This window comes from Tasmannia lanceolata, unplaced genomic scaffold (assembly GCF_043159265.1).
Source record: "Tasmannia lanceolata isolate RefF3 unplaced genomic scaffold, GAP_Taslan_0.1 ptg000018l, whole genome shotgun sequence".
NCBI lineage: Eukaryota > Viridiplantae > Streptophyta > Magnoliopsida > Canellales > Winteraceae > Tasmannia > Tasmannia lanceolata.
The window spans coordinates 881,083-892,444 of NW_027518695.1; the positions used below are offsets into that span (position 1 = coordinate 881,083).

The window sequence follows — 11,362 nt, forward strand, 5'->3', positions numbered from 1 at the left end:
GCAGGGAAAATGAATATTCCTGTGTTTGGTAAAGTCATTTACCATGGAATTTTCCCCCTCAAAATTGGAATTTTCCCTGTTTTCAAGGAAACTTGCAAGCCCACTATTCAACGGTTGGACTTTAACATATGTGGAAAGTCACAATGGACATTTACAAGGTAAACTTTGGATCTTATTATTCTAAGGCCCTATTAGGATTGCAGAAATTTTCTGAAAAAGTTCTAGAAAGAGAACCTTTTACAAAATTGCTTGATTTTCCTTTCTTTGACTAGTGATTCCCATGAAAAAAAGTGACTTGAATCACAGCAGTTCAAGCTTTAACTTAGAGAAACCTTCAATTTATAATGACAGCCCTCTAAATAAGCCATTTAACAGGCCATATATTACGGGTTTAGGGAGGCTATTTTTTTTATGTCAAGGTTTAACCGGAGTAATTAAAATTTTGTTGTTAACATTTGAAATACTCAATTAGGCACTTGGATTAGCTCTATGGCTTTGTGATTAGATAAAGCTACTAAACTTTTTTTTATGGAAAAAGCTAAAAGAAAGTTACTTTTAGATGCTCATTAGGCCTCACTAAGTCCCTTTTACTGATCGGATTTGCTGATCTGAACGGCAACATTACGTCCAACTAAATGCGGTTGAGAATACCTTGATGGGATGATCCTAGGCCTTTTATGCATCAAGCTAGATTCAGGGTTCCACAAATAAAAAGCCGTCGATTTCTTTTTAAATTTTTTTTTTTTTGGTAGTCATTTATCTTTCATATTAGATGTCCATTTAGGATGGGATCAAGACCACGTGGGTTACCTCATGATGTTCTACAATATCAACAGTCTTGATTTCACATGAACACCGCCTTTTACCATTGATCGTAAAGGCGACTTTCCACATGGTGGTTCTCAATATAGATCCACACAAATGCAAACTTAATTATTCCATAGAGGAGATGTGCCATGCAACTTTGAGTGATTAATTATAAACCCAATTTTTAAATGGTTAAACTCCTTCAAAAAGCATCTACAAACCCTTCTTTCCACCTCACTCACACAAAAGGCTGAGAAGATTTACCCGGAAAAGGGTTGTGCTAAATTAGGGCTGCCTTCTTTGTATCTCACGAGGATTTTTCTTTCTTTAATGTGACAAAAAAAGGGTAGGGAGCCCCTTGTCTTTATCTTTTTTCTTTCTCGTGAAGCAAGCAATCAATAAAAAGGTCACGTGAACGTTTCAAACCATAGATGCTATTGTTTGAGCAAGGGAAAGAAAACACGACATTATTTTGTCATAATCATACGTTTATCAACGTGTTCTAAACGCAACATTAATTTGGGATTTGCTCGGCAATTTCGTGGAAAGCAATTTAGCGGCTGTCTTTGCAAGAGAGAACAACCACCTTAGATGAATTAAGACAAAATCTGCTCAAAAGTAAGCCCGTGTGGCAGCTCTCTCATGCAAAAGTGAGCCGCGAAAATGCCTATCAAATCCCCATTAATTTGCCCAAATGCACATTTTATTCATTGGATATGATCTGTTAGGCTTAAAATTGGTAACATATACGGCAGTGACGAAAGAACCGATCTGGCGGGCTCAAGGTGTTGACTTAAGAGTATTGTGTCCTGTACAAGAGCGCACGAGGTTAGAAGACCAATCCAGAATCGTTGCTCTGAACGGGCCCTTCGACACTCAAGTCAGTATGATCAGAAGAGTGAAGCCAAAACTTGGAATTATAGCTTAGGAATTCCCCCCACCTTAGCATGAGTGAAGGCTATTTATAATGAGAGCTCCGGGATGGTTGAATTACCTACCCCGGGACAACTGTCGGCCCATGTGTGGACTTGATTTTACCTGCTCTTGGCAGATTACCAGGCTACCCCTGGGGCTGGTGTCAACTTCATGGTCGGCCCTTCGGGAGCCACGTGTCGACAGTTAATTGAATGTGGCTTTTCATACCCCATTATGATCAAAAGGTGGAGTAGTACAGGTGGTTCCAGTAACCTTGCAATACATTGCCTCTTATTCTTTACGTCACAATCTAGAGATTCGAGGGTTTGTAAGTTTCATCTTTGCCAATAATGGCCTTCGAGCAAATTGATATTTATTACCTATACTATGGATAGAGTCATAGAGAGAGGATGACTGTGTAAAATTACTACGAAGAACACTTTTTTTTATCAGTAATTGGGGGTTAGGCACGAAGAACAATTCATAATGCCGCTATGTATATCATCTTTTATTTATTTATCCTAAACAATTGGAAAGTATTTTTAAGAAGTCATATGTGACTTTTCATGGAAAGATTATGCAAGTGAACAATGTCTACGTTGACACTAGATAAGTTAATAACCTCTCAGTCTTAAGGGCCCGTTTGGATGCCGAGAATAATTTGATTTGGATTTCTCGCATTTGCAGCCCTTTTTGCATTGTAATTTGGATCAGATCAAATTCGTGGATTTCTAATTCAGCAGCTGACAGTAAAAAAAATCAGATTTCTAAGTTTGCTGTGGAAATAAGAAATTGGAAATCAACATATCTGAGAGTTTCCTTCACCCTCTTTGCTCCTCAACCTCTCCCCTCCACTAGGAAGTATCCCCTTCCCTATATCCCCTTCCCTCTCTGTCTCCCTCTATACGAGCTGCCGGATCTATTCAATTTGTATTCAAAACTCAATTCCAAATCCAGACACAAAATGGAAGGTATCCAAACGGGCCCTAATAGAAAATCATTGAACGGTACAGTAATCATTGGTCTACCCTGTAAAGTTATCTAATGGCTGAGTGCCAGATTTAATTGAAAGAGATTTTAAACACGTTTAATTGAATGATGTGAGATGTCCATTAGATAACTTTACAGTCCCTCCTTTGCTAAGTTAATTATTTGCATATATTATCATCCTGTTGGTTGGTCCTGACAGCACTGACTTGTATGGGGTCGTATGGGAGTACGAATGACAACATCAATTTGTGGGTGGAAACAGCCGTGGGTGCTGGTTCTTCTTCCTTTAATAAGTTAATAATTTGTACATGTTATTATCCTACTGGTTGGTCCTGACCAAGGTTTAAAATTTTGGTTTGGGTACCAAATTTCAAAATTTCGGTCGAAATCTGGTACAAAACCTGAAACCAATTTTTTATTCAATATTAAATTTCGGTCGAAATTTCGGTGAAAGATTAAATTAATATTAAAAAAAAAAAAAAAATTTGGGTCAAATTTCAGAAAAACCAAAATTTCGGCCGAAATAAATGACCGTTTCGGTTTTGATCGATTTCGGTGTCCGTCTCCACCGAAATCCAAAATTTTGGTCCGAAATTTCGGATTTCGGTTGAAATTTAAAACCATAGTCGTAACGACACTGGCATGTATAGGGTCACACGAGAGTACGAATGAAGCCTACTTACGGAAACTATATAAAAGTACAAGTAGTCCCATGCGTGGGCCCTCTACTACAATTTTTTTCTCATTTTGTGCCTCTCTCTCTCTCTCTCTACCGGTGACCGTCATTGATCATCACATTCTCAAAGAGGTCATCGTTGCATCATCGCGCTACCACTACATCAATGTGCCACTGCCTCAAGTCGGCATCGTTACACCATTTGTCGGCTGCAACAGCAGCGCCACCACCCCTATATCGCCACATCACCACTGTTGGATGCCGACCATTATTCCCGCCCAAAAAGAGGAGAAGAAGACAGACCATGTCTCGATTGCGTCGTCGCCTATGTTTCGGAGGCCTAGAGAGTTATTTAGGGGGGCTTCATAGCCAAACTCTAAGCATAAAGCATTGTCTTGCGTATATTTTAAAACAAGCAAAAAGGGAAAACAATATTTGTCCTAAAAAAGAAAATACCATCTCACTAGTATTCGGCACCAATCCATCAATACAAGTAGTCCGCACCAAGTTGAGCCGCCATGCTCATCATTTTATAAGTGTGGCACACTAATGACAAATTGACAATACCCAACAAATAGTGGACCCACCATGTATTTCATTTCATAACTGTACCTCAGTAAGTATTGGCATACCATGTATTTCATTTCACAAGTGTCACTGAAGGGTGAGTCTGCATCATTTCATTCCACAAATGTGGCACACCATGTATTTCTTTTGAGAAGCGTATGCCAAAAAATAGTCCTACCATATATTTCATTTGACAAATATTCTATAGCAAAGGTGTCGCACTCTGCATTTTTGGTTCATTTCCTTCCTTTTAGAATTATACCTTATTTATTCCCTTTATTTCACAAAGGGAAATGATATTCCCCCCCCCCCCCCCCCCCCTAATGGATAAAATCTCCCCTTTAACGGTTTCTGTGAGAATGGTTCACTGTTTGAGGATAAATTCACCCCCTTTAATGTTTTACATTGTCTTTAAAACTCAACGGATAACGTCAAAGCGGGGGATTTTATCCATCGGGGGGCAGGGGGCGGGATCACTTCCCTTTCACAAAATCATATCAATTTGTAGTAATGGTAGGGGTGCAAGTACCAACATAGAGAGAACATCATTCCTAAGAAAATTCACGAAAAAAAATACCTTTTGATGATTTTCTGCTTGGATTTTGTTGGGAGTTTCCTATACATGCCACATCACCACATAATAAGGAGACAACCATCCCCTGTGGTGGTATGAGATTTTAGTGCTATATTTGCAACCAAACCAATGGAGCCCGACTTTGTTATGCAGCCGGTCCGAAGAGGAACAGTTAGTAGGGCACGCCTCATAGTGGCATACTGAGTCATCGGGGCAACGGGTCTCTACAAAAGAAGTCTTCTACTTTGCATTATTGTTTTGATGGGGTGGAACCATTGTTTTTACACCCATGCATAGCATGTGCCAATGCTAGTATATATATAAAAGATATTCCCACGCCCTTGATTCAAAGCTTATCAATTGACTGTGTATGGATATTTTGGTTTTTTTTACTAGGTTTTTTTTTTCTTTCCACATTCATTGACATTTTCTTCTTTTAAATTAAAAACAATCCACGGTGGGTATTATGGTCACAATTTGATGACATGTCCTCATTTGCAAAATTCACCCAAATGTGATGGCTCTATTTGCAAATCGTCAAAAGACTTTTTTGCAAAATAAAGCAAAGTAGAAGATTTCTTTTGCAAAAATCCCTAATCTTAACTACTCGTTTTATAAGCATTGGTTTAGGGGTGCAATTTGGGTCCGGCTCTACGCGAACCTGACGGGTACAGCTCAATTTTGGCTTGGGTTGTGTTGACATTTCCTTGGGTTGGGTTAGATTAGGCTAGGAGTCCTTTTGGAACTCTCGGAAGAGGCCGAGGGAAGAATGCTAGTAAGGAAGGTCCATGATAAGCTTGAGAGAGTCTTTGGCTCCCCTCTTCAGGAGTTGTTCTGCTCTGATTAAGTTCGTCTCGTTGAGTACTCCTGAGGAAGTACGTGAGTGGATGAAACGATGAAGATCTTCACTAAAGCTTCAATTTCTTAGGCCTGGTTATCTTAGGCACTAATCTGATCCTGGAAGCAGTGGAGTAGCTATATTGAAGCTGATTCCCTTTAGCTTGAGAGACTCCAGTCTTTCGCTTTGGGTGATATCCTTCTTTTGTACCTTTACTTGCCCTCAGGGAATTCTTTTTGGTTGATTGGGAAGGAGGTTGGGAAATGGTTTTCGGTTGGGGTAGCCGTGGGGTCTATAGTTTTGTAATGTTGGTGGGAGTTGGCAGGATGGATGAGTTATCATTTATCTCAATGTAATTATGAGTAGTTTTTACTTGCTTCTCTTGATGGCTCAGGAGTATGCCCCTGGCCATAATACTATGAAAATGCAAGCTGGGACCCTTGGTCCCCAATGTAACTTCAATGGAATAAATATACTCTGTCATCTTTCAAAAAAAAAAGAAGGCTAGGAGGTTTTTTTTAATGGCTAAACTAGGAGATTTTTTTTGAATGCCTAGTAGTTGTTTTAATTCCTTTTACCTTTTAAAAAAAAAGAAGAAGAGTGACTAGAGTGAAAATAAGAGATGTAGATCTTGTTTGACTTTAAAGTACGGGACACTTTTGGTGACAATGATCCCAGACGCAGTGGACATGGCCGTTTTGTTGCGAGGCCAAAACCCACCACCAATAACATCCGCCAATCTACCACTGGCGAATACACGGAAATACCCAAGATTTTGCACTACAAGATGAAGAAAATATATGCCAACAAACCACAGCCACAAAGGGAGCAAATCACAAGCAACCACAAACGACAAGAATATGGTTCACCACAATGGGCTACTCCACGGACAAGGCAACACTCAATTCACTATTTAAAACCAAAATAGTACAATGTTACCTCCACCGGTAAAATCCACCGATAAAACCTTTCTCTCCAACCTTCTATGTAACCACCAAATAACCTTCAAGCTCTACATCGAGTACATGGAAAAACCCTCATTCGAGAAGTAGTTGGAAAATCCTCCAATTCAATGCTTGTGCTACAATAGATAAAATCCAATGGAAGAAGAAGAATATGCTTTGATAAACAAGGAGGAAAAGCCCCATTTTGCTTTACCACAAAAAAGCCTTCCAAGAGCCCAAGAGAAAACCCTCTTCTTGTCCTTAATTTCTCCTCAACCTTGAGTAGAAGAAACTTGATTTTGCTTCACGACAAAAGCCCTCTTAGAGCCCCCAAGAGAAAACCCCCCTTGCCCTCCCTTAACTTTCTCCTCAAGAAGAACCTTGCTTTTGCTCCACTACAAATGCCCTCCTAGGGCCCCCAAGAGAAAACCCTCTTGCCTTGCCCTAGCCTTTTTCTCCTCTGTTCCCTACATTTTCCTTCTTCAAACCCTATCTTTCATATACAAACCATATATAGAGAGAGAAAACACATCGCACTTAAAAGGAACAAGTGGGACCCACTCCAAGGATGAAATAGAACTAGTGATTTTGTATCACCAACTCAATACTTTTGTCTTCTTGAATTGCTAGACATAGAGAACCTGCTTCATTAGTAGATTATATCTATGGTGGTTTTGGTCATGTTTTCCCTCAGAGCATTGTTCGAGGGAGGCTGGCGATGATCCGTTCTTGCTTTAAGAATTACAGTTTTTTTTTTCCGTAGGTAAGCTCGGATTTGGCATCTAGCTCAATAGTCAAGGCGTTGTTCTTCAACCTAGAGGTCGCACAGAAACCACTATGTGCTTTTCTTGCGCTATTTTGGCAATCCATAGTTTTCTTCCCAAATAAAAGATGGGAAATGATATCACCACTACCGTATTTTGATGATTGCACTCCTCACATTATTAAAAAGTACTGTATGGCCAGCACCATAGGATGATCCAAACCGTCCATTAGATGGGCCACAGCCTAAATAGGTTGTGCCCCAAAAATCATTTCCATAGGTTGATCCTAACCCTCCGATCTATAGAGGGAGTCCCTCTATAAATCATCAAAATATGGTAGTGCTGATAACATTTTCCTAAAAGATTAATAGCTATGCGGACAAGGCATGGTGTTTATGCATGCTACTCAACCCAACCGCTTATCAATTTATCACTTGCAGAACGCTTCAAAAGAAAATTATCACTTGCAGCAGGCACGGATTTTAGCATATTTACTGGTGCAACAGGAATTCTATGGTTCTACCTGATCGCGTAAGATTCTACAATTTAGGTTGTGGCATTGTATTTCATAACCATTTATTTTTTGGTTGATACAACTGTTCCTTCTTTTGAGGATTTAGGCATGATAATAGTATTTTGCTTAAGATATTATTAAGGATGAATCTCGGGGACATACTCCGAAGCTGAATTTTTAAATTATATTTTTTGAAAATTAATATATTTATAGTTTTAACTTTTAGTTTAGAAGAATATACTGTTGACTAATCACACTAATGCTTAAAGCATCATATTGATAGTATATTCTCAATGTTATTGCTCAAAAAAAATAAAAAAAATTAAATGTTTAAATAATCTTCGTTTTTCATCATTTTTTTAATGACTATCTTCATGTTTCACCATTGCTGATATTTCATTCTGTATCAATGCCAGGTACAATATCGGTGTGATCCCAACCAGAAAGAGCTTGGCTTTGTGCGATCGTTTGTCTGTGTCTTCATTCTGCAGGCATGCATTCTAGCTATGAATGCTCCAAACATGGTTATCCATCAATAGTCCTCTCCAGATGTTCTATAGTGAGAATTAGGGATGCAACTCATGTTTATTTTTGGGAATTTTGGTTGAGCTTTTATCATAAATTTGGGTCCGGTTCGGGTTGATTCCAATCCACTATTAGCAAAAGCCCAACCCAACCCGACCCAAATTGCACCTCCCCTTTAAAAACATGTAGTTATCCAACTTGAACCCTGTTGAACTTCCCATGACCAAAATACCTATTTTTTACTATGAAAATTCTTGATTGAATGTGCAGGCGTAGGCTATCAACGATGCTGGTGAAGTTGAAGTTTGCAGAACACTTGAGAGAAGCCGTTACCTACATTGAGCAGGGGCACATCCGAGTCGGCCCGAGACAGTGATGGACCCTGCGTTCCTTGTGACAAGAAACATGGAAGACTTTGTTACATGGGTAGATTCATCCAAGATAAAGAGGAAGGTGTTGGAGTACAATGAGAGATTGGATGATTATGATGCATTGAACTGAAGAGTTTGTGAGATGGTGACTTGGGTAATTTAGATTAGTACACTATCTTCTGTAACTATTGTAATGGGAAAGGTGTTGAGAATCCATGTAATTTTTAAAAATTTTGAAATTACTGTCACTATAGCATTACGATTTTTTAGTGGCAAAAAATTTCATTAAAGGAAAAGGACCGAGATGGTCAAATATTGGTAACAAAGTAGAAAAACAAGAAGGATACATAAGCTCAATGTAAAAGATAGCGAAGGAGCGAAATAAATATTAAGGCGGTAAAAAATTGAACTGCTCAAATGCCTCCAATCGAACCCCATCCTTAGCAAGCCTATCTGCCACCCCATTGGCAGATCTCTTGATAGGGTGAAAGGAGATTCTCGAATTTCCCACAATGTCTTTAATCTCATCAAATAGTTCAGCAAATCTCCACCCTGAAAAATATGGGAACTAGCATTACGTTGTGGTGCAATTTCTTATGTATTAGACATGTGGACTTGGGGAGTGGTTGATATGGATTGTCGGACTGTCCAAGACCCTTTTTTCTTCGACATTTTTTTACTCTATTTTGCTGCAACTCCAAATTGGAATATAGCCACTGGGAAGGATTACTACAAAGAGGAGGGAGTGCATCTAACAAAACAATGGCATGTACATATTTCATAACAAAGGCTGGAAATTATACTAGGGCCGAAGTCACTTTTGAGATCAATTCTATCGATCAAATATTGTGTCCCACAAGGCTATATGTATTTTTAATTGAAACCACTAATCTTGAAATTCTTTGCAAGGAGACCTTCATTTAGTACCAACTTCATAAAAATGAGAAAAAAGTTGTTATCTAAAGAGAGAATTTATATGGTGGTCGACCGTCAAACCACAAGGGCAGAGAGAGAGAGAGAGAGAAAACTCTCCCCCTTGATTTTTGATCCAAGTTAAACCACCTTTTTTCCCTTTTCCCTTGATAAAAAATGGGTTGATATTTTCTCTCTCCGCCCTTTATATGTAAACTGCGGCCACCATATAATTTCTCATCTAAAGAAGCCTTATGGCTCTGTTCACTTGTTTTCTAGCTACAGGAAAAGAAAAGAAAGGAAAAGAATCTGACATGGAACACTGGAAAAGAAAGGAAAAGAAACTGTGAGAAAATTCATTTTGTGAGAAAATTCCGTTGTTCACTTGGCCGAGAAAGGAAAAGAGAGTATGCAGGCAAAGTAGTTTTCTTAGGAAAGTGATTTTCCCATCCTTTTGGTGAGAAAATTTAGAGGGAAAGTGCAAGAAAGTTGGTTTTCCACGTCATTATTTATATTTTTCACCTGTGTAATTCCGATTTCCCGAGAAAACAAGTGAACGGCGGAAAATGTCAAATCATGTCCAATCACAGGAAAATTTGGCTTACTTTCTTCTCCTTTCCTTTCTCAAGAAGGTAAGTGAACAGAGCCTATATTTGTGTATAAATATCTAAAACATGAAAAAATGTGTCATGCCTGGGCAACCACTCTTTACATGCCATGTAGCATTCTGATTTTTGATGCCACACGCCAAACACCATTTTGGCACTTACCTCTTATTTAATCTTGGTCAAGATGGCTAGTTTATGTCTTTAAATAACTAAGATGGGATGGTGGTTGAAATTATGTATTTTTTCCTAATCAAGTTTGTGTATACAGCTTTAGGACAAATGGGTTCTTTTCCTAACAACTATAGCTTATTTTAGCACTTGTTAGGAATGATTTCCTCCATGGATTTATGTTATTTCAAGGTCCCACCACCAACGAATTTTCATCCCCCACTTTGTTGTGTTATGATCATTTAGTTGTAGAGATCCAAACTTGGTGGGCCCGTAAATTAGATAACCTATGACCCTTGACTATGAAACCCAATTACTTTTTTGGATAATTTCTAGATTAATCAATGTTGTTATACTTTAATATGATTAAGAAAGCCAAGTCTTTGTTGATTGACTATTGTATTCTCCTTTAGCTAATTAGCTGTGAAATGAGAGTGGTGTGTTTCACATTTACTACAAGATTTTTGGGTTGCCATCAACGTCAACACGAAAGAGCAATTTATTCATCTCCAAGGTTTTTAATTTGAGCGATACACAAAGGCTCAATCAATGATAAAAGGTAATTTTTGTGTGGTAATTTGGAGTTTATAACTATCAGTTCACCAAATCTATATAATTTATATTAAGTAGCTAAGTGAAGAATATGAAATCCCTAATAGTGTATGTTCCTGCAAATCCGTAAATAAAATTCAGATCAAATATAACTTTTTTTAGGTAGTTAAGGTGGAATTGAGCCTCCAACCTCAGAGATGAAGAACCAATCCCTTATCAATTGAGCTTGAGGCTCCACCAATATACTAAAAATTAGAAGAGATTTGAGTGGTTGAGGCACCTTACGGTTTAGGGCTACCCTTGAGATAGATCAGTGCCCATTCCTAACAAATTTTGGGTACTACGGGGCATACGTGTGAAATGAAATCAAGACCATTGCTCCTGTATCTTGAGTTGATCTTGTACCTTGAGGTGACGTTTTGGTCCATACTGAATGGACATCCCATGCATTACACTACAAAAAGCAATAGTTTGACTTTTCTTGGCAGAACCCCAAAACAAGGCTTGTTATTTTGTTAATCTCTCTCTCTCTCTCTCTCTCTCTCTCTCTCTCTCTCTCACACACACGGGTGGGGCGGTGGGCCTGTGGGCCTATGCAACAGCCATGCATTAGGGCACACCAGCTAGATCCGAGGTG

General features: G+C 38.8%; 1 pseudogene; it reads left to right on the forward strand.

Moving 5' to 3' along the window:
• Nucleotides 1–7,448: 7,448 nt before the first annotated feature.
• LOC143849429 (uncharacterized) lies at nt 7,449–8,615 on the forward strand (annotated as a pseudogene).
• Nucleotides 8,616–11,362: the final 2,747 nt, after the last annotated feature.